Source organism: Prionailurus viverrinus, chromosome F1, assembly GCF_022837055.1.
Source record: "Prionailurus viverrinus isolate Anna chromosome F1, UM_Priviv_1.0, whole genome shotgun sequence".
Classification (NCBI taxonomy): Eukaryota; Metazoa; Chordata; class Mammalia; order Carnivora; family Felidae; genus Prionailurus; species Prionailurus viverrinus.
Window position 1 is genome coordinate 32,542,825 of NC_062577.1, and position 22,831 is coordinate 32,565,655.

Sequence of the window (22,831 nt, forward strand, 5' to 3'; positions counted from 1 at the left end):
GCGAGAGAGAGAGCGAGAGAGAGAGAGAGCGCTCCGTCGATAGGTCTGCTAGCAACAGCCGTGCTGCAGCAGAGAGAGAGAGAGAAATCAAGAAACAAGTCATAGCAACACCGGGCACCAGGTTCTGCCAGCTCACTTGCCAAGCGTTCAGAAATCTGTCGGGGGCTAGAGGCCTCTGGGTAGCCCGGGCTAAGGAGATGACACACAAGGTGGCACGGGCGGTTCCCGCGGGGGGGAGGTGGGTGGTGGTGGGGGGGCAGGGGTGGGAGCAAGAGGTTGCGGGGCGATGGTGGAAGGTTTAACGGGACCAATTTCTGGAACATTCGGGACTGCGGCACCCTACGGCCAAGACCGAGATTTGGGTCTGCGCAGGCGACGATGGGTGGTCCGACGGGCTTCAGGACTTGATGGCGTAACCCCCTTCTTCCCCCACGTACGTATCTGCTGGGATCGGGGGCGATGTCTCTGCGTATGTGGGTGCTCTGTCTTTCTCACCTTCTTTCTCGCTTTTTTGCTATTTTTTCTCTGAGAGAGGTTTTTTGTGTGTGTGTTTTTTTTTTTTTCCACTTTAATTTTCTTTTCTTTTAGTGTCAGCTGCTCAAGCCTGACCGGGGTAGAGGCTAGAGGAGCAAGCTGTCCCCAGCGTCCCACCTGACCTACCAGCCTTTGCCCCCGTTTCCTTCTTTTGAACAGACAGACAGACTGGTTTTCCAGGTTGTTTGGGTATCCGCGTCAGTCTGTCCATCCACGTCGTTCTTAGGTGGCAGGTAGGAAGTGAGGAGGAGAGGTGCTGGGAGGAAGGTGGAGAGCCATAGCTTTCCAGGGGTTGCCTTATTGAAATGTTCAGCCTCGGGGCAGCTGGGCTGGTGGGGAGCCGGTGGGCAGGATGGGGCGTGGGTTGGGAGAAGTGGGGTAAAGCTGGTAGGTTTGTCACTGCGTAGTTGGGAAAAGTGGGGAATGGTGACGCAGTCACTGTTGCATCTTGTTAGGAGCTCCAAGGGGGACAGGTAGTGAGGCTCCCGGCATCTGTAGGGCCAGCTGAGAGGGGTTAGGGATGAGCTGAGAAGGGAAGCTAGCATTTAGAGATTAAATGTCATCCTTTTGGCGTTGGAAAGTTGTTTACCTTGCGCTCTCTGTGTCTCCATGTTGGCACCCTTCCAGTTCACATGTGATGGCCTTCCTTGTACTGCTGCATCATTAACTAAGTGACTGAGCTGGCCTTCCATTGGCCAGGGGAGGGCTCTCACTCCAGACATTTCCTCTGATTGGTGGGTGGGCCAATGGCAGGTGAAAACCTTTTTTTGATTGGCTGAGGGCAGGGTATCAAATCTGAATTTGCATTTCACTTGCTTAAAGGGGAGGGGGGGAGAAGCCCAGCAGCTTTCTAAAATCTGTTTAGGGGTGTGCGTATGCTCCTGTGTCTGTGCCTGCTTTTGACTGACCAGGTGAAGCCTCTTCCTATGCCTTTTTTATTTCAAGCACTCAGAGGAAGAGGAGCTCCGGGTTCCCCAAACTTTTTTTTTTTTTTTTTTGGAGTAGGAAGGGTTGGAGAGATGGGTGCGCAGAGGGTTGACCAAACTGGAAGGAAGTATTTGTCCTTTAGTTTGGTGTCGGAAAAGGGAATTTTCCAATCAGCCACACCTCGGTGTTGCGGCACAATAATTCTTGGCTCCCCTGGAAACGCACGGGGCAAGGTAGGACAGATCTGCTGCTGCTGACACTGCCACCACCATGGGCTTCCTGCTGCCTCTGGGCTGCTCCCTGGGGACGAGAGATTTGCATTGACGGGGCTGTCCAGAGCTGAGCCCAGTGTGGGAAAGACCTGCCTTCTGGAAGCTGCTGCTCCTTGGTCTTGGAAAGGTGAGGATGGGGACTGACCCCAGGATGTTGCTCAGAAACTGCGTATTTGGTGGGATTTCCGGGAGAGCCACTGGGCCGCAAGAGGTTTGGAGGTCCCAGGTTAGGAAGGTTTGTCATTCTGGGGAGTGAGGAGAGTGAGAGCAAAACTAGGGCAGCAGGCTGTTCGCCTGTGGTTGGGGGAGGGAGACTTGGAAAAATCAGGGTCCCGGCTCCCCATCGAGTCCGTGTTGCAGGTCTCACGTTTGTGGGGAGGGGGTTTCAGAGCCCTGCACCTTGCGCAGTGGCCCCCGCCCATGACTGCGCATCCGGGAGCGCAATGCGCCCTGGGTCGCTGGCCTAGGACAGCACCGCCCTTCTTCTTACATAACGGAGGCACGGCTGTGCCTTCTCGGCCTTTCTTTGCAACCCTGCCTCCTGGCTCCCCAGGGCCCATGGAGCTGGGGAGGGTCTGGTTGGGGAGCCGGGGAAGACTTGGCTCCCTCGGAGGGTTAGCCCTCGTCCAGTCAGTGATGGGAGTTGGGTTTGAAGACAGAAGTGGGCTGCTGTCCCCCTTGGGAGGTGGAACGCAGAATGTCCTTCTCAATGCCCTGTGTCACCCATGGCCCCCAGGACCTCTCGGGGGCATGGGGTGTGACGTCCGTTCTTTCCTTCTTATGCTTTCTGGGTTTTGAGAGGAAGTTTCTGAAGGGAAAGACATGACGATTCTAAGAGTGAGGAAGGGTGTGTGTCGGGGGCCCAGTTGGGAGGTGGTTGACAGTTCACTCCCCTTGTCACTGGCTTCCCTTTCCTTGGGTGGGTTGATAGTGTTTTTGACTCCTTTTATCCTAAGGCTGCCATTTTGGAGGCATTTCTGCTGGTCTCTGACATGGTGGCGTTGGTTTTTCTGGTCCTGCTGTGCCAGTTCCGCAGAGTGGGCGGGGGGCGGGGGCTGTGACGGAGGAGGGGAGGGGGGGCAGAAGCGCAGCAGAGGCGGGCCCAGTGGTGGCTGCCGCAGTGAAGGTGGCCCCAGGGGCAGGACCGCCCAGTCCCACCCTCGGACACAGTCTTGGGTGGGGGTTCCACCACCTGGGGCCCCGGCTTGGCCAGAGGGTGGGCATTGCTAACACAAGCCCTGGGTCTCCATGCCCTCGTTGGCCTGAGGCTTAAAGCAGTCCAGGGCAGAAGCTGAGTTTTTTTTGGGGGGGTGTGTGTGTGGAGGGGGCGACTGAAGGCAGAGACCTGGCTGCTCATCTCAGACGTGTCGGACCTGTGGTTTGTGTTCCCCAAATAGGCTCTGTCTCCGGCAGTTTCTCTATGGGGACAAGGGGGTGGGGTCCAAGGCAGCTTTGAGGATTTGTTCGATGGCCCTCCCTTCTCATTGTTTTTCTTTTCTGCTCCTCGTCATGCCCCCTGCCAGTGCCATGGTTCCAGCTGTAGTCCTCCGGTGAGGCTCCCTGCTGCCCATCCCTCTCCTTTCCAGGCCTTTCTGCGTGCAGCGGCCATCTTGTCTTTTCTTGCTTAGAGGTTTAAAATGGTTTCTCATCATTTCGAGAGTACAATTCCTTCCCTTTGGCACAGTGCTGAGCACTGTCTGTAACTAGCCTTAGCTCTCCTCTGCAGTCTTACTCTTCTGCGTTTCCCCAGGTGGACCACGTATTCCAACAAAGCCAGGCAACTTACTTTTTCTTGCTTTTCCTATCTCTCGGTTTTCCCTACTGGTATTTTCCATGCCTCCTTGGCTCCACCGCACCCACCTGCGGCAGCCCCACCGTCCTCCTTGGACCTTCCCGATCACCTTCACAGGCAGCAGTCCTCGTAACCTCTCCTTGCTCCCTCCGGCCAAGCTCTCGTACACTTTGTCCCTCTCGTGTGCTACTTTGGTGGCCTTACGGCTCTTTGTGTAGAAGTCTTGGGTCACCTACGAGATGATGAGCTGCAAGGCGCTGAGAGTCAAGGAAGGAAGACACTTAACCTATTTGGTGCCTTCTGTTCGCCAGGTGCCACGTCAGGCTGTTCCATGGACCTTCTTTCATTTACTGCTTTCCACAACCCTCCGAGGAGAGTCCCGTGACTGGTAAGTGTTCTGATCATGATTAGAACCCCTGTTTCCCCAAACCTTTGCCTCCTTCTTTACCTCTCAGTTCTCAGTGTCTGCCACGTGGCTCTTACAAGGTAGATCCCCAGAATGTGTCTGTTTAAGGAATTTCATACACCTCTAATGCCATATGGGAGTTTGGGTGGCCGCTCTTCCTGCGCCCGAGGTCTGGGTCTCGTAGCTGTTCCACGCTCCCCTGGACCCTGCTACCTCGTTAACTTTCTCCTCTTCCTTTGCGGTCAGGTTCACTCAAGATGATGGCTTTTTTTTCTTTCTTTTTTTTTTTTTTTTTTTTTTTGTAGCTGAAATTTTGTTGGATTAACAAACCTCAGTTATCCTACTTACCTTCCTCCTGGAAGAGAAGGTGGAGGTGGGATGGTTGTAGTACCTTCGGAGCAGAGTGAGCTCCAGAACCCAGGATCAGTGGAGATCGGACAAGGCAGGGAGCAGGACCATTGCACTTGGATCTTGACCCTGCCTCATCTTGTTAGGTGGTTTTTCTGAGGCTTAGTGACCTCAGTCAGTGACATGGAGCCACTGTAATCTACAGTGAAATGCCTAATATATTGCCAAGCCAACAGGCTCCCGACAGAAAGTGGTGCACCTCCCTTTCCCCTGCCCAGCTGTTTTATCGGGGACTTAAGAAGAGTACATAGCAGGTGGCTGGAGAAGGAATGGGGGGAAAGGAGCTTGCCTGCCTTCAGTGATACCAGAGGCAGGGGAGGAGGTGACCGGGCATTGCACACCTGAAGCCTGCGAGGAAGTGCTTTTCCCTGACCTGGAGTAAAGACCCCCTTAACTTCTGCATCGGGAAAACGCTGTGGGAGCAGAGCCGTGAGGTCAGGGTGGGTGGTGGCAGCGTGAGGGTTAACCAGTGATCCTTCCTGGGAGCCTCGTGACGCCAGGTTAGCTTCCCCTCTTTCCGAATCGAATCGCAGCAGTGGCTGCCTGCTTCCTGACGCTGCTGCATCCCGTGGGAGGGGAGTTGGGCACCCTGAAGCCCCTCGTCACCGATTCCGGGGCTGCAGAGCAGAGAGTGACGACAGCCCATGAGTCGTCAGCCGACGGCAATGGGGACCCTGGTGACGGCTGCTTTGTTGTGTTTTTCCTCTTTGGATGATGACTCAGTGTGTCGGGAGCTGGGAGATGGGGCACTCAGCCGAATGGCCAGGACGTTCTGTCAACATGAAAGCAGCAAAAACAGCTTATCGGGGCTCAGAGCCGACCCTTAGGCTGGGTTCATTTTCAGGAAGGGCTTGGCAGAGGAGAGCACTTCTGGACATCGGGGGTGGGGAGACAAGGCCAGGTAACCCAACAGGGGTCTGTGGACCCTTCAGTTTCAGAAACCAAAAAGAAAATGCAGCTGCTTGTGTTATTAGATAAGCTTGGCAAACGGTCATTTTACAAGCTCCTCTCACCCGTCCCAAACAAGAGACATCTTCTCAGGGCCAGAAAACCCTCCGGGATTTCTCACCATGGCTCATTGTCATAGATGGAGGGTGAGCCCGTCTCGGGTAGGGTGGGCCTGGGAGTCCTTAGTGATCACTGGCATTCCGGGGCCCCGGAAGCAAGAGCCCATGGTGGGGACGTGGCGTCTCAGGTGACCTCTGCTGGCATCACACCAGCAGACGGTGTCACCCACCAGAAGATGGTGGGTCCACGTCACCGGCCTCAAGCCGAAGGCCAGCTCTGGCACAGCCTACTTCAGCCTCCCCTTTCCTTATTGTCCCGAGTCAAACTTACCTTCTCCCCTTTCATCGTCCTCAATTCCTTCTTAGGTGAAATAGTGGGCCTTGAGTCCTTGACCTTTGTGTGTGTGTGTGTGTGCGTCATCATGGCGGCTCAGGGTTCTAGACTTTTCTTGAATCTGCAGCATTGCGCTAAGGGCGCGTGACATTCCCCCCCGCCCCGCCCGCCCGGCCCCGCCCAACCATGGCCAGCCATGCCTTCTTGGGAGCAAGAGAGGCCTGGGCCTCCATTGCCACTGAATCTCAGGCAAACCACTATCCTCAGCATCTGGCTTCCCTTCTCTCCTCTGTCTCCCTCGGCCCTGTCTGGGGACAGAGGAGCAAATAACTTGTGGGTGGGGAATTGAGGACGGCCTGGCCCGGGACCACCCTGCCTATGTACCCCTTAGGCCATTTTTCAGTCTCCTGCTTTCCCATAGATGATGCTTAGCACTGACATTTGTCGCCGAGCACCTCCTCCGCTCCCCAAGGACCTCCCAGTGTGACTCATTTGGGATCTCTGCAAGGAGTGGCTTTGGGGCCTTGGGAGCCAGAGGGAGCAGGAAGACCTGGTGGAGGTCACAGTGGAGAGGTACGCAGGGCAAAGGACGAGAGCCGGCTGTCCCTGGCCCAGAATGCAAAGGCAGCCCCAGCCCCTTTGTGTCATGTCATTTTGAGCCTGAATAGAGAGCAACTTGACCTAAAAAAAAATCGTATATATGTGGATGTTAGATCCTTTGTGTCTCTTTGTCCAGAAGCTGCGCATATGACGAGGGCTCAGATTCTGTACTTCAGAGAGCTCTGCTGTCCCTCAGGTTTGTTTTCCGAAGGAGGTGGTAGTTCCTCTTTGATGAGACCCTGTGCCCACGGGGACTGGACTTTTCTCCAGGACAAGGGGCACAGCCTTGTCTTGTTGCTATCATTGGATAGTGAGCAGCAGCTGAAGACCATGGTCCCGGGGCCACATATTAGCCCCAGATGGAACCCTGATTGGGGCTTGCAGAATTCATTGCTTGGCTGGCTGGCCCCAAGAGCTGAGCCTACCTGGCTTCCTTTCACTTCTTCCCCACAGAGAACTCAGAGGAGTTGAGCTCCATGAGTCGGTGACGGCCTCTTGGAGACTCAGGCTAAGCTGGGGACAGAGCTGGTGTGCAGAAGACAGCCATCATACCGCCTAATAGAATGGCCCGTTTGCATTTATTTGGAACAAAAAAAGGAGATGCCTGGCGGCCTGGCTTTCTGCAGCTAAGTATTCGTCTGCATTCTGGTTTTCCGTCACACATCGGAAGCGATAGATGTTCATTGAACCCACCCAGCTGCCGTGACTTCTCCTTTCCCCGCGCACCCCTGCCCCTGATCCTCCAGCAGAGATTGGATTTTCTGGTGCGGCTGGAGAGCTGCAGAGAGGCTAGATCCCAGTGTCCAGCCCCCGCACGTCGCCCTCACATTCAGGAGAAGTCGATTTTCCCTAAAGCGGAGCCTAAAGCCCATGTCCCTCAGTGCGGTGTTATTAATGGGCCGACGGGAAGGGCCCTGCTTGCCCTCACTGCCCCCAGCGGGGAGGTGAGGCTCTCGGCTGGCTGGCTGGGGGAGGACGGTCCTTGCCAGCATCTAGCATGGTTCTCTGCCAAGTTCTAGCTCCAAATCTCTAGGCCGCTAGGAACCTAGACTATATATAGCATTGTGCTAAGCAATTCTTATCGGACATGTCTGCCCTCCCCTGCGGGAGAGGAGCCCTTCTCCCAGGGAACCGGAACCTAGAGAGTGTGAGCCTTCTCCAAGGGGTCTTTCGTTCCAGGAAGGGCTGTGTGTGTGTGTGCGTGTGTGTGTGTGTGTGTGTGTGTGTGTGTGTGCACGCGCGCGCGGCTGTGTCTGCTTCAGGGCTGCCAAGCTTTCTTCCCTTTTCCCTGTTTCAGATGCTGCGAGATCGGAAGGTCTGATTGGGATGAGGGCCAGGAGGTTCTTGATGGTGTGCGATGTGGCCTATGGCGCCCACCAGCCTCCCGCATGTCTTCTTGGTTTCCTGTTTGCCTTCTTTGCCCAAGGAGGTCTTCTGACCTCTTGAGCTTCTTTTGGATCTCCTGTCTTCCCTGCCCTCCTCTACCTCTTCCTCCTCCTTCCTTTGATTCTCTTTCGGGTGTGTGACGGCAGACTGGGCTACGGGCATCCGGGAGCTGTGTCTGCTCGCTGCCCTCACCACCGCCCCCTCCCCCCCCCCCACCACCAGTTTGGGGTTTCTGGAAATCTGGCTTTAGTCAGCCGTCCTCTGGAGGAATTGGGTGGTGACTGAGCGTTTCGTGCTGGGTGGTACGGGGCAGAGCAGGCTGGATATTTGCCTCCTCCCTCCCATAGGTGCTGTCGAGCCACCGATTTTCTGTGGTTCCGCGACCCCGAGTGCTGACTGATGTGACAGGTTCCGGTCTTGTCAGTGAATCGTCGCCAAGCTGCTTATTGGAACCCAGATGCAACAAGAAAATGGGATTTAACCCCTTCCCAGCCTCTCAGGTAAGTCAGGTGTGGGCTGACGCTTCCGGCCCCACCCCCCCACCTCCCAGCCCCCTTCCCTTCTCATGGAGACCGTTTTCCTTAGTCAGTGGGGAATCCTCAAACGTCTCCATTCACAATCTCCCAAACAATGCTCTCTTCTTTCCATTCTCCTACTCCTGGCTTTTCTGTGAATGGGGTTAGTAACCAGCAAGGACTTGGGGGAAGGGCCAGCCACAGTGATCCGGCTGCCGGGATGTGGGAGATGGCAGGGACGCGTTTCTGGGTGTGGCAGTCAGCAGAGCAGTTGGGCCTCCCACAGTGACTGGCCGGGAACTCTCCTTGGCCCCCAACATCCAGCATGAGATTCTGGGTTTGAGCCCGGTTGGGGGCAGGGAGTCTGCCTGGGACTTGGGTGTGCCCTTGCTTGTGTATCCCAGTGGATGTTCACTCTGACTCTGGACACCTTGGGGCTTGCGTCTGCAGCCGTAGCCTGGAGCTTAGACTATGGGCTGGGCAGTAGACTTCAGGGCTCTTTCTCCACTTGCGTGTGTCATGGGGCTTGTTTTGGGGTTTTTTTTGTTTTTTGTTTTGAGTAAATCACTCTCTTCTTCTAGGCCCTCATTGCCTTCACCTTAAAAAAAAAAAAAAAAAAAAAATTTCCTGGCCTGGTAAACCATTGCAAAGCATCTCCAGGCTGTTGACGTACAAGTGTTTTTTCTCTGCCTCACTTGATGCTGGTCACAGTAATAGCAACGGTGATTAAAAATGATGTTGGGACTGCAGAACTGGGGAGGCCTGTCGCATTCTAGAGACAGTTCAGAAAGCAGACCGTAGTCGCTTGCCACGCTGCCTACCAGGAAATCTCCTATTGAATGCATTCCTGCAATGTTCTGGGCGAGCAGGGTCAGGTTGGAATTAGCCGACAGCGGATTTGTCTGGGGTCTCAAGATAAAAGGGATGGTCCCCGGTAATTGTACCGTACACTTGGCTGATATCTGGAGGCACCTGTGGGATCCCACCTCTGCTCTCCCCACCCCCTTCCCACCGCGGGCCAGGAAGGACCGGTGAATTCTGCCCATCAGTGTTTTATCTTCTCTCCTCCCCATCTGACCGGAGGCTGAGCTGGCTGTGAGCAGCCTGAGGTCCTCCCCGAGTGAGGAATCCGAGGCTGTTGGGAAGAGACACCCGACTCTTCTCTTCCCTGAAGGAATTTGACAAGTCTCAGCCCCTCCAGCAGTAACGTGGGGAGGGATGGCTGGGGGTGTTGGACCTGGAACACGAATAAAGAGGAGAGATCAGCTTTGGTGCAGCTGGGGAGACGAGGAGGAGCCGGCCAAGTCCCTCAAGATGTGTCGGCTAGAGTCTGGCCAGTGCAGGCTGCCGGGCCGGAGCCAGATGGAGCCGCTGGCCACGCTCAGGAGCCTCTGCCCCCATATGGTGTGGTGTGGTCCTGGGCCTGGCTCAGGGTGGCCGCTGCTCCCATTCACAGCTCTGCCCTGCCCTTGGCTGGACTGGGAAGATCAGAGTGGGAAGCGGAGGGAAAGTTGATTTTGCTCCTTGTGACGCAGTTGTCTGCGGGGCCTCTGGCGTTTCCAGACTTGGGGTGGGTGCTTCCCCGTTGATTTTCCTCATTTTGTTCGTCATCTGCTTCCTTGCTCCCTGCTTACCGGGCTGGCTTCTGCAGCCATGACACGGGCATTACGTGTCCCCAGCCAAGCTAGCACCACGGTTGGCGTCCCCTGAGAGGGGGACCGGGCATATCTGGCACTCGGTTCTCAACCTTTGAACCCCTGTGCTCTGGGAGCCAGGAGGCAGAGTGGGGCCTCTCCACCCGGGGTCCAGCAGAGGTTAACAGGGCTGGTGGTGCCGGAGCTGCGGTGGTGTGGCCTGGCCAGGAGGCGCTGGGGAGGGGCCCCGCCGGGGGACCTGATTGGTCAGCACCTTCTCTGTTCCACTGAATCCTGAGCCGGTCGGGGCCGTGAATTGTTTAATGCATATCTTGGCTCTGTCCCCTGGCACGAGGGCCTCCGAGGCTGCAGCCACAGCTTTAGCGAGGATGTGTACCTCGTGCTGGTCACTGTTTTGGGCACGTTGCCTCCCTGTGAGATATGAAAGAGATACTGCCCTTTCCACTAGCAGGCTGTCTGTGGGAGGCCCTCCTTTTGCGTTGCTTTTCTGGGCCTTGGAGTGTCTGTGAAGAAGGCCTGGGCTGGGTTTGATTCCTTGCCGGCTCCTTTCACAGGAGGCTGCTCGTGAGCTGGTGAAGCCAGAGAAAACCTCCAGGCCCCAAGGCCCGTGCACAGCCTGATGCGATAGTGTCGGGCCTGGGCAGGAAGGAGCAGGGGCACGGGGATGGAGCGAGGCACGTGGGGACGAGGTCGCGCATCGTCTGACCACAGGATCAGGGCAGCGGGGGTGGGGTGGGAGGATGCGTCCGGCGTTCAACCAGCGGTGCCCGCTGCAGCCTGGAATGGGCCCGTGTGTGCGTGGAGCCCGGGTCAGGGTCTGTCATGAGGCGTGAGGCTATGAGATGGGCATCGGGACTCTTGGTCCCGGCAGAGGGTCCCAGGAAAGGGAAACTGACTTTCGCTAAGCGTCTGTCTTTGCTGGTCTGATTTCATCCTCAGAGCAACCGCATGAAGTAGGTATTACTTCCCTTCAACAGATAAGGAAGCCGTGCGTAGTAATTCACTGAACCAAGGTCACATACTTGGCAAGTGGGATTGTTGAGCTTTAAACCCCGGCACTTTGGATTCCAAAGCCTGTGCTTTTTCTTCACCCTCTTGGGTGGAAGTCAGACATCTTTGGGAGCTAAGACCATCAGAGATCAGGCAGCAGGGAGATCTGACGGAAACCGGTGTGAAAGGCCAGGTGCCTAGGGGGACGTGGCAGCCACTGGCCATAGCCATGCCATATCCCTTTCGGGGGGAGGGGGGCAAGGCAGAGACAGCTAGTTTCTGGTGTCCCTGAACAGGCAGGGCTGAGCATGGCAGATACACCCACGCCACAAGTGTGCGCCCAGTCTCTGCTTCGTGGCGGGGCATGTGCTAGGAGCTGGGGACGCAGAACTCTACAAAACCAAGTTTCTGCTCTCCTGGGATGTACTTTCTGGTGTAGGGAGAGGTCGTTCACGATAATAAAAAAGGAATTAGGAACTATATAAAGTATGCAGATACACAAAGGGGGACACCCACCCATAAGAAGCAGCGATCCCAATGTTGGTCGGGGAGGGAATTTGAGAGACTGAAGGATCTCGACCACCTGGGGAAGCCATATTGATGGAGCCCCCAGAGTTCAAGTTGATAGAGTTGCTAATGCCTCTCTTTTCCTAAGAGCTGGAAAAACCCCCCAAGGTCCCCAAAGCTTACAAGAACGTGCAGTGAGTCAGGGATCAAGGTGGCAGTAGACGTCAAGCCGTTGGTCACCGGCAAAGGAAGGTTTTTCCGTTAGCCATGGCTGCTCTTGGCCTAACGTCTCCCCCCCTCACCAGGTGGCAGCTGGCGCCTCTCTGCCTCGTCACGGTGCCCCTCTCTCGTCCACACCGACAGGGGAGCGCTCGGGTTAAGTCTTCGCCAAGTCACCAGTAAAATATGTGCCTGCAGGAGACAGAACTCAGCTCAGGCTCTCCTGGCAGAACCCGCGGTTCCAAGATTATCGCGATAGGGACGGGTCAGGGGGCGGGAGAAGGAGGAGAAGTCACCTTGTGCCAGATGCTTGGACAAGTTTTGTGTCCAAAAGAGGTTGAGGCAAGTTGGTGGCTGGAGATGGGGGAGGGGATGTCTCCAGCGTGTGCGGCTCCAGGGCTCAGGAGTTGTTTACAGGGTAGAAGCTTATGGTGAGTCAGGCCACGTGATTCTTCCCTCCCTGGCCCCGTGGTCGAAGTCTGCCCCACTTGAACCTCGGAGACTGCCACCTGCTGCCAGGGGGCAGATGTTGCACGAAGGTGCCGTGTGGGTCTTGGGGTGTGGTTGTGGGAACTCCGGGAAAGGGGGCGTTCTGTGGCGTGGTATAGAAGTCTCCACAGTCCCGTGTTCTGGCCCAGGATCCCGTGGTAAAATCTTACTCACTTTACCCTTTTGGGACTCACTTTCATTATTTCTAAGATGAGGGGGCTGAACCAGAATCTTTTGGGAGGTGCCTGCCGACTCTGACATGGGGGCTACCTGGGTGTTCTCGGAGGTGTTTCTTAGGCAGAAACTCAGGTCGGGAACAAGCAGGCCTGACTTACAGGAGAGGGGAGGGGCCTTGAAGGATCTGAGAACAGCTACAGTCCTGTTTTCTGCAGGGATGCTGTCACCATCAATTAGGGCAGGTGGGTGGAGACAGTTTTCCAGGAACTCTTCAGGAGCGAGCGGGAAGGGGCCGGAGATTGCGTGAAGGTGTCTCAGGAAGGTCACCCAAGTGACAGGGGTTGTGACCTCTGGCTCCCACCAAGGGGCCTGTCTGGAGCTGGGCAGTGTGGGAGCCGCTGGGGTCTTTGCTGTGCCACAGGGGCTGACCTGAGATGCCACCGTGCTCTAGGGAAGACGCTCTGTCCTTTGTGGCCCTGAATCCTCGAGGGAACACGGGACTACCGGTCCCGTGTCCTGGGCCTTCCCTGAGACGTCTGTTCAGGGTCTGTGCCCCTTGCTGTCAGGAAGTCTTCCTTTATATTTAGCCATTTTTTTCTCATGTGGTTGTTTAAGCCCTTCTATTTAAAAAAAAAAAAAAAAAAAAAAAAAAAAAAAAAAGACAAGAGAAAAAAAACAAAAAACAAAAACAAAAATATCTCTGAGCCACTTGGTTCCATTTTAGCTTTTCAATCTTGAGTCACTGTTTTAAAGGTAGCAAAAGTAAAACACATGCAGGGAAGCTCAAGGCCCCAGACCCTCGTGGGCTGTTGTGAAAGGCCAGCCCGGGGACATGGCGGCCTCTGTCCCCGACGTCCCCCGCTTCTCCAAGGCTGCGTGGGTAGGAGCCCCTGGGGCTGCGGGCACATGCTGCGCGGGCCGCAGAATGGAATGCAGGGTTTTTCAAATTAGCAATATGCCTTCAAGACACGATCCGTGTGCTGCTTTACTGGACACTTACGCTGGGACTTGTAGCTGTGAGCCCGCCCCCTTCCCCACCAGGGTGGGGTGGCAAACAGGGATTTGGGCCAGGATTCAGGCAGGAGCCGAACTGATCCGTGACCGACGTCTTATGCGCACCGTGTGTTGTTTTTGCAGCTCTTTTCAGATTCGCTGGCTCGCTTGGTCCTCACGCAGCCCTGTGAGGGTCGGCGGTGGGATCCCCGTGGGTGTTCAAGCTCAGCCTCAGACAGCCCTGCTGAGGTCCGGTTTCTTGTACCTGCTTAATTTGGGTCACCGCACACCCCCACCCCCCCCCACCCCCGCCCCCAGGCCCTCCGACTCCAGATGTCATTTCCTTGGTTTCAGTTGTGCTCTTTAGCTGAGCAGGGGGGCAGGGCAGGGATGGGGAGTGCATCTTGGGTAGCCAACTTGATCTCTGTAGGTTGCAGGTTTCTTTTCTACGCATCGAATGGGGAAGGGAGCCTCCGCCCAGGTTCTCCTGTTCTTGGATTGTTTCAACTTCTCTTACGAGGAGTTCTTATGAAACCTGGCTTGCCCTCTTTGACCAGGAAGCCAGCCATTCACCATGTGTCTCTGGTGAGACTCCCTACGTTTGGAAGCTTCTGGAATATACGGCGCTTTAGACCGTTGCGACACATCTGTCGGGCACTTCAGGCATGTGCATGTAGCCCTGTTTCTGCCAAGTGGCTCACTTAGAAATGAAGCCCCATTGTGGGGCATTTTTTTTCCAGTAGATTTATAAGGTATGCCCAGAGCTTTCTGCCCAGCGTGTGCATCGTGTATACGTTATCTGTTTGCTGGCTAATGAACGTACAGCACCTGCTGGAAGGATTGGCCAATGTATACTATAAGCTGGTGGAACCAGTGGCTTCAGCTCTGAACGTTGCTTTCTGATAGAGTTGAAAAAGTAGGCCTTACCCACAGAGGGGAAGGTGGATCAGAGAACGCCTGGGCATCAGTGTTCCCTGGATACTGGGCGTAAGCCCACTCTTTATGAGGAGGGTCGAGGCACAGCCTGGACTGTGCCTTCTGGGCCGCGTGGCCCTCTGAGTGGCCTTTATTCAGAGAGACCCAGAGCGAGCCTGTATGAAGGGAGAGAGAAGTGCTTGTCTTTGTTTATGGCACCCTTCACTCGTGATGGTTTGGGCTCACCTCGGGCACGTTTCTTGAAGGATCGGGGTCGGACAGCGTGGCAGCACGCATATGTCTGTCCGTTCGTGTTCCCCGGATGCAGGCTTGGCTCCTAGAGAAGCCCTGCCATGGGGAATCCATAGAAGAATTGTTTTGCTGGAGCGAAGGCTTTTGATAACTTTTGTGTGAAGATGTGTCACACCACACCCAGATCTTTCTGTTCTCCTGGAGGATGGGAAGGAGGATGGCAGGACCTGTAGCTGGGAGGCGATCTAGGCCAGCCTTCAGGGAGGGCTGTGGCGGCCTCTTCGCTGAGGGCTCCCAAAGAGACACAGAGCTTCTTTATCTCAGAAGAGGGACTGGATGTCCCTGTCGAGGTCCCTCGGGTCCTGAGCGTGTGGGACTGTGAGGCTCTCCCTGGAACAGCGTGAACTTCGGGTACCGGGACCCAGAGCAGGTTGCACATCTTTTCTTTCTGCCGTGGAGGCAAGCCTAACCTTGGTGGGCCCCACGAGCATCGGGCCTGGAGCTCTAACCTTGTTCCCTCGTGCAGAGAGAATTCCCAGAACTGACCCGAACAGCATTGATATTATTTGCAAATAAAAAAAGGAGAAAGCCATGTTGTCCCTCATCGCTGCCAGGAAAGAGCCCTGAGTGGCTCTAATCCTGTCTTTGTACCACTGCCACTCCCCACCCTTGCTGACCACCCCCCCCCCCCCAGCCTAGGGCCCTTTGATAGGCACTAGAGATGTGAATGAGTTTGGTGGGAAGGCCAAGGGCAGGGACAGACATGGTTTGCTGGGAAGAAGGTAGGACAAGGAAAAGGAGTATCTCAGGGCAGGCCCACGGGCACACATGTGTATTCAGATGGACATACTATTTACTGGTAACGCCAGAGTCTGACATGAACCAGTTAATGCCTAAATGAGGGTTGATTTCGTGTGGAGAATCATACATCATTTTGTGTTTAAGTCTGCAGCTTTAGCATCAAAAGGCCTGACAGGCTGGGGACCTTTCGCTGGGCCCTCCTGTCTGTAAGATCATGCTCATTTTATATTGATTTTCTGTCTCCTTTCTTTCCTGTTTTCCACTCCCATGCATTCCTTAGGCGTACGTGAATATTTGTCCACGCATTCGTGTTACGACTTCCTTGGGGTGCTGTTCTTTCCAGTGTCTCCGACATCATTGAATGTATTGCTTTTATTTAAAATGTGAACAGGCCAGAGGCTCACTGCAGAGGGGAGCCATCCTTGCACTGCCCACAGAATCCTCTTCTCTACCTTGTTCTGGAGTAGGGCATGTGGAGCCCTGAGGAGACGGGAATCAAGGGTGTCTGTGGGAACCAGCCAGACCCCGTGCCATGCCCCCTGTTTGGGAAGGGGTTGCTCAGGCATGAATCCCCCACCCCTAACATTATTAGCAGTTTCTTCTTTTTAGCTTGAACCCTGAGTAGTGGCTTTGAAAGTCCAAGAACACCTGTCACCCTGCTTAGGTGAGGGCGACAGAGAGGGACGGGGACAGACGGGAAGGGGACAGACGCTCCTGGCCACGGGCCTCTCTCCAAGACAGGTGAACTCTGTGTTCCAAAAGGAACTCATTTAATCTTTTGGCCCCAATGGAAGTTGTTTGTATTTTCTCTCCCTCTGTCTTCTCCCTCCTCTCTCTCTCCCTCAACACCCCCGCCTCCACCCTCCAGCCTCCAAAAGAATTTAATCTGCTGGACAACAAACAATACTGTTATAAAACTTTGAAAACAAGAGGGTGAGGCCTCCCTGACAAGGAGAAGGGCATGCCGGGTAACGGCCGAGGGAGCCTGCCAGGCCCGGGACGGAGCCGGGCGAGGGCCCAGTTGGCCGGGTACCTGGGCGCCTGCCCCCACCCAGCCCACCAGCCCAGCCATCCCCAGTCCAGAGGGGAAGGAACCGAAACAAAAGCAGGGGCAGAGAAGCGCCTGGAAAGGGGAAGTTGTACGTGTTCCCCTCTCTCTGATCTGATGCGAGTGCGCCAGACTGTGAAACTTCCTCCCCCACCCCTCCCCCGCCAGCCTCCCTCCCTCCTCATCCTGCCTCCTCCTGCCTCCTCCCACCACTCTCTGTTCCAGGCCCGAGGCCCGATAACAGAACAGGGCTGGCCTAGGTACAGCCACCGGCCAGCCGGCCGGCTGCAGGGGAAGCAGGCAAGGAAGGTGTTCCAAGTTGGCTTTGGACTCTGGACATACCCTCTGCGTCCCTTTCCTGCCCCCAGCTAGAGATGTGGAGCCACGGTGCGAGGTGTGCCCCAGTCCACGTGCCCCACCAGGGGTGTGCCCAGCTACCGGGAGAACCTCCGCTTGGAGGTTAGTGGGTCTGTCCCACTACCCGGTGTCTGCTGGAGGCCATGCTCCCAGGAGGCCGTCAGACTCGTACAGGTGGCCTGCTCTCCCTCCAGAGGGAGCCGGGCTGAGCTATGGAGCCCTGGAGCCTCCAGAGGGGCTCAGGGGACAGAGACTTGCTCCCCGCAGCAAGCAGGCACAGGGTCCTGGCAGCGGGTGCCTGGTGGGGTACCGTGTCTGCTGCTCGGGGTGACCCAGCTCTGCCTGGGGAGCAGGCAAGCTGGGCGCTGGGGCATCGCCCCCCAGCCTTCTGAGTGGATTTCACCTGAGACCGAAGTTTCGCTGCCACGCCCACCTGCACTGCGTGGAGCACATGATTTGGGACGGGAGAGTGAGAAGCAGCGGTGGTCTGCCTTTGGCCTGAGGTTGTTTGGACCCGTGAACCGTGTGGTGGGCATTGTGTTTGTGTAATGGACTGTAGGCGTGCTCGCTTTCCTCTCGTGGGAAGCAGTTCAGGGCAGTGCCCGTCCTCCTGCTCTGCCTGAGCGAAGCCTCTCTCTGGGGAAGTGTGGGGGCCCCCCCCCTTCATTCCATCGCTCCTCCTTCTCTGCGCTCCCCACTGTCCCCTGCTGCCCCCCCCACGCCCCACGGCACCCCAAGGCATCCCATCCTCCCAGCCAGCCGACCAGCCATCCCGAGCCTGGGCCTGTACTGAATCTGGAGGATTTCCAGATGCGGGTCTTCTCTGGTGTTGAGGCAGGGACAGAGAACCGAACCGGGTGGAAAGCAGCTGCCTGGGAACTCAGGCCGCGGTACCCCGGCCCTAGGGAAAACCGGCATTGCTGATGTGGGGCCCATGTGACATGAGAAGGCTGTGACCTCCTGCCCTGTTACCTCCACAGACATTTGAGGGGCTCAGTGGGTCTAGAGCATGTTATTCTCACTTCGGGATGCCGGGTCTGGGACATGTAGGGATCCCTGGATGCCCCACCCTCCTTTTGGGGGCCAAGCTGCCAGGAAAAGAGCCAGCTCCATGTTTCCTGCCTCCCTCACCCTCCATTCCCTCCTCCCTTGCCCCCCGTGCACATACCCATACACATTTTATCACCCTTTCCTCTGATTCATTAACCACGGCTAGTTGGCAACAGGCCCCCACCCTGACAGCTCAAGACAAAATGTCCAGGACACTGGGTCTGGCCTGGAGCTGAGTGACAGGAAGCTGGGCCGGGCCTCTCGGCTCACGCATACAATGGGCAAGGACCGTGTGGAGTGCAGAACCTTCCTCATTTTCAAAAGGGTCTTCCCCAGGCCCCTCTCTCTCACCAAGATGACTCTTCTTCGATGCCAGGAGCCTGGAAACCAGCATCCCGGGTAGCAGGAAGACCTGATCTGGGCTCTGCTTCCGGCACCCCTCCCCCGCGCCGGCTGGAGCTTGCGTCAGTCGTGTAAGTAGCCGTGACTCAGCACCCAGCCTGGTCGGGAGGGAGGCAGAAGACGCCTCCCAGGAACCTTCCCAGCATTCTGGATTTGAACACATGGTGGTGGCTGAACACACTGAACGAGCTGGCGGCCTTCGGTTCCTGGGGGTGCGTGTCTGTCCGTTCCGCGGGTTTGCTTATAGGTCTCATAAACCGGGGTTCCTCTCCTTCCCGTTTTCATCCCGTGTTATTTTTTGGACCCCATGCCTGGCATAGGATTTTTAGGACTTTAAAAGGCACAGACGGCATCATTTCTAGAACGCAGCAGAAGCTCTCTTTGCAGTCTCCAGACTGCCCTTTAAACCGATGGCCCATGAATCATCTTTAACCCTCAGATGTTTTTGTTTGACTTACAGAGTTTTCGTTGTTTTTGTTTGTTTGTTTGTTTAACGTGTCCGATTCAGACATGCTTTTAGACAAAACACAGCCTCTCCAGGTCACTGGACTTCTGCTGCACGAGGTCTCTGCCTCTCTGTCCTCTTTCCCACCCCAGCCCTCAAGCATTTGAATGCACGGAGACTGGTCTGCATGAGCCCTCCCTCGTTTTGGAAAAGCTGGGGCCCATTCCAGGGAGGTGCGGGTCCCCCGTTCTCAAGTCTGGGCCGCGCAGGAATTAAAGCCCCTGTGTTCTGATTCACTGTGTGGTGACCTTTCCTCCACCCTCGGTCGCTGCCCGGGCAGAGGAGTGTCTAGGCATGAGGGGGTGGAAAACCCTCCAAATAGAACGTCTGCACAGAAATGGACGGAGGCTGCACCGTGCTTCCCAGACCTTCTCCCTGCGTGATGGCGTACCCAGCTCTCTGGCTGGGCGGTTTCCCTTCCCCGACAGCGCACCAGACTCTTCCCACTGGCCCGTGTGCGTGGGACTGTTGGGCCAGGCTGGGACGATCACACCGTCCGCCTTTGACACCAGAGCCCTAGCAGGCTGGGGCCTCCAGCCCCCGTTAGACCACCTGGCCCCGTCTAACAAGGGAACAGAAACACCAGCTAGCTTCAGGTAAGTGCATCCTTGCTCGATGGACTTTTGCCAGAAAAGCCTGGTTCCCCTGGGAGGGCTGAGACCCGAGCAGACTCCTGTTCAGTGGGGTTGGGAGGGCAGAAGGTGTTGATACTAGGATTACTTACCCCCACCCCCACCCCCGCACGCCCCGCCTTTTCTTGTCTTACGGTGTTTATGTTCATGTGTTGTGAATGATTTCTCTCTTCCTCCAGAGAACTGAGTGTTGTAGACCTCGGTCTGGGGGCCCAGACCCCGGTTCATGGCCCTCAGTTCCCTCAGTAACGGTTGCCACTCCCCCTCTGAACTCAGGGCCGATGCTTCCTGGGTAGCGGGAGAGACTGTAATGAATCCCCCTGATGACCACGTGACGTACGTGCGTCCTGAAGGACAAGAACTAGGTGCTGTGAGAGGGCGTAACCCAACACCTGGCTCACCTGGGGAAAGCTTCAGGCGACCTGCGTCACCTGGGAGAGGGTTGATGGGGTGGTAGCCCTGGGAGAGTGGACGACAGAGAATGTTCCAGAAAGAGGGAATGGTGTACGCAGAGGCCTGCTAGGGGAGGAAGGAGGCTGTCTGGATCACTGAAAGACACCTGTGTGACAATACCTTGGGAAAGGTTTTGTGGATACTGGCTGTCGGGGGTTACTAAGGAGGAAGAGTTCGGCTGGAGTAAAAAGCAAAAAAGCTGAGAAGTAGCAAAGGTAGATCTCCAACCCCCTCGTTTTATAGGACCCCACAGAAATGACTCTCATTTACCACTTACTTCCTGACCTTAAAACCCTGGAAGTTAACCTGTGTCGCGGGGCCCAGCTGTTGACTGCAGGTGCCCTGTGTCAGAGCCGCTGCCCAGCTCCTCCCTCAGTGGCTGGGGCCTCGCAGAGCCCCTGGGCTCGGAGCCCAGTGCTGGGGTCAGAATCCAGAGTCCAGCACAGCCATTGCTGGTGGTTCATCTCCAACGCCTCCCCCAACCGCAGCTACGCTCTAGGAGAGCACAGAGGCTCCAGAGGGGCAGGAGGAGTGGGCGAGCCAGCTGGGGGCACCGGGCCCCTCACGGGACCAGCTGGGCTCCCATCTCCACCAGGTTAAACGTGTTGTGCAGTCAGTCACATCCACGGCCATGCAGAAACCTTGCCTAGGACTCCCCCCACCCCACCCTTGCTCACAATTGAGTTCAAGAACAGAATGAGATGATAGACCAGCCGTGGAGCAGGTGCAGTGGACAGAGGGGCAGGAACACAGACTCTGGAGTTAGACTTGGGGTCTCTCTACCACGTAGTAGTCACGTGACTGTGGCGAGTCACCGAACTGCATGAAGGAGCAATTTCTCCTGCAGGCACGGGAATACTATTTGCTTCACAAGACCGACCCAATTACAAAGCACACCTCAGTGTTCAAATTTTATTTCCTTCTCCTGCCTGCAGCGGCACATGCTGTTATTTCCGGGAGCCACAATAAATACAGGCCTGGATCTGGAAGCCTTCAGAGCTGGTAGACAGCCCGAAAGATCCAGATTCTACTCTGTCTCCTCTTTCCTTAGTTGTGGCATCCCGGGAGATACAGACCTGTTTTCTCAGCTTCCGATGACCAAAACAAAAGCAAACAAACAAACAAAAAACCCGACACATTTAGGAGATGGGAAATCTAATTTGAACACAGGATGCAAATCTTATTTTCAGACACATTTTTGAAAACAACACAAAACTCGGTCCTTGTGTTAGAGGATTATCTACTTAACACCGCTTCAGGACACGACATTTGTGTGTGTGTGTCACAGCAGAGGTTAAACAAAGATTGCTAATGTTCTGACCCTTACTTGAGGCTGGGAAGGTGGACCCCAGGCTCTTCCTGAATAGGGCGCATCAGGAGTTGCCCCCGAGCAGGTGAAACTCACCTGGCTCGAACCTCCTAGGCAGATAGGACGCTTGTTTCCTGATGACGTGACATAGTATCAGAAGACACTGCGTGCTGTGAAATGTTTTCGAGAGCAGGGGGCGATGCTAATGAAAACGTTAACGCATTCTCATAATAGCTCTGGGATACTTCCCTCCATCGCATGTGTAATAAACTGTTAGGACTGGTTGTCCAGGGTCAACTAGGCTCCATGAGTTTTGTATTGCTACTGTCTGTGTGACGAGTCAGCCGCGACTTTCACATTCCTTGAGCATCCCTGGCTAGGTCCGCTCTGTGCCTCTCTCACGGACCGCGATGTCCCGCCCCAAGTGGAACTGCAAGAAGACAGGGCAGCACCTGGGTCTTCCGGTTGTGTCTTCCTTCTTTCTTCAATGAGATCCTCTTCTTCTGGAAGCTGGTTTCACATGGTGGCTTAGATTTTTCCATCTTTGTATCTAGCACCATTTGAAATCAGTGTTTTAGGAGTAAGAATTGCGGCGCAGCAAAGGGCCACCTGCAGAGGAGCTCTCGCTGGTGGGACAGAGCCCCTCCTTCTGCCGCCTGAGCCGGTCCAAGAGAGGAAGAACTTGAAAAGGAAAAGTGCGCCGCAGCGTATGTCCGTTGCGGGCTGTGGAGGGGCGGCCGTGCGGGGAGGGTGTTTGTGTTTCAAAGAAACTCCGAGCTGGAGCAGGGGCCGAGGTGATGCCTGGTTGTAGCACCTGGGAGCACCACCGGGCGCTCACCTGTCTGTAGGGCCTCTGACCGCGGGGACCAGGCGATGCCGGCTCCTCCGTACTCGATTGTAGCGGGGGAGGGGTGAGGCTGTGTGCCTGGAGGACGGTTCCATCCCCATCGGCGTTGCACCCGCTCCTAGAGGCCCCGGGACACCCAGCTGCACTTGCAGTGCGGCTGGAATCAGACTTGCCACCTGCACGGTCAAGTGCCGGACCCCCGGGAGCACCACCGGACCCATCTCTTACACAGGCTGACCGATTTCTCCTGGTGTTCAGAGTCTGTTTTTGTCTAGCACCATTTGAAATCGGTTATGATGTAGGGGGAAAAGCAGCAGCCTCGAAACCTCACGCCAAGTCTGGTGAGCAACAGCCTCTGTTCTCCTGGAAGACGTGGTCTCCCGGAAGACGGATGGGCAGAGCGTGGGGAAGGACGATCACGCTTTTTTCACTAACTTCTTTCACTGCATTAATGATACCTTATTGCGGAGGTAAGAGAGAATTGAATGCAGTTTTAAAAACAAATCGCTGTAACCTATCTGATGTCCTGGGGTGCAGTTTGCTAAAATGTGGCAGTGCTGTGTATTCTGTAAATGGCTGCTGTTGAATTCTCTTTCTGTTAAGAGTCTATTCATGCATCTTGACCTGAATAAATATTTTACTCTCTTCAATCAATCATGTCTTTGTTTTTCATCTGATCATTCTCTGTTCGTAATGCCGTGAGAAGTGGGGTCCTGCAAATGTTAACTTGCTATGCAGACTTACCTACTTCCTAAAGAACTGGAGGAGGTTACGGCAGACACACGTTAAAAACGAAGCCCGTTAAGATAAGAATGAGGTCCTGTGAGCCAAGAAATAAAATGAGAGAAAAGATCACGGAAAAGAGAAATGTTCAAGCCTGGGCTGAGGGATGCTCCTTTTTGAAGGGGAAACTGAGGCTGGTTCCGAATGGGCTGCAGGCAGCCCTGGCCCCTCTGCGGTCGGTATTCCTTCCGGAAGCTTTTGCACAACCGAACATACTGCCACATGGCTGGTAAAGGGGAGCAGCCTGATGATTTCAGCTGCTTTAT

General features: G+C 55.5%; 1 long non-coding RNA gene across 6 annotated transcripts; it reads left to right on the plus strand.

The window, feature by feature from the left end:
* Nucleotides 1–269: 269 nt before the first annotated feature.
* On the plus strand, nt 270–22,432 carry LOC125155362 (uncharacterized). Of its 6 annotated transcripts, none has more exons than XR_007148173.1 (3): nt 270–1,860; nt 3,837–8,166; nt 18,011–22,432. It is a non-coding gene; the product is annotated as an uncharacterized LOC125155362 (long non-coding RNA). The 6 variants fall into 6 exon arrangements; XR_007148172.1 differs by having other exon boundaries at nt 3,837–3,913; nt 6,734–22,432; XR_007148174.1 differs by having other exon boundaries at nt 3,837–3,913; nt 8,014–22,432.
* The last annotated feature ends 399 nt before the right edge of the window (nt 22,433–22,831 follow it).